Genomic DNA, 206 nt, shown 5'->3' with positions numbered 1-206 from the left:
TACAACAATTCTGCAAAGATGAGTGGGCCAAAATTCCTCTACAGCGCCGTAAAAGACTCATTGCCAGTTATCGCAAACGCTTGATTGCAGTTGTTGCTGCTAAGGGTGGCCCAACCAGTTATTAGGTTTAGGGGGCAATCACTTTTTCACACAGGGCCATGTAGGTTTGGATTTTTTTTCCCCCTTAATAATAAAAACCTTCATTT

Source organism: Anarrhichthys ocellatus, unplaced genomic scaffold (assembly GCF_004355925.1).
Source record: "Anarrhichthys ocellatus isolate YVR2014 unplaced genomic scaffold, GSC_Weel_1.0 scaffold4433, whole genome shotgun sequence".
NCBI lineage: Eukaryota > Metazoa > Chordata > Actinopteri > Perciformes > Anarhichadidae > Anarrhichthys > Anarrhichthys ocellatus.
This window is presented reverse-complemented; position numbering follows the sequence as displayed.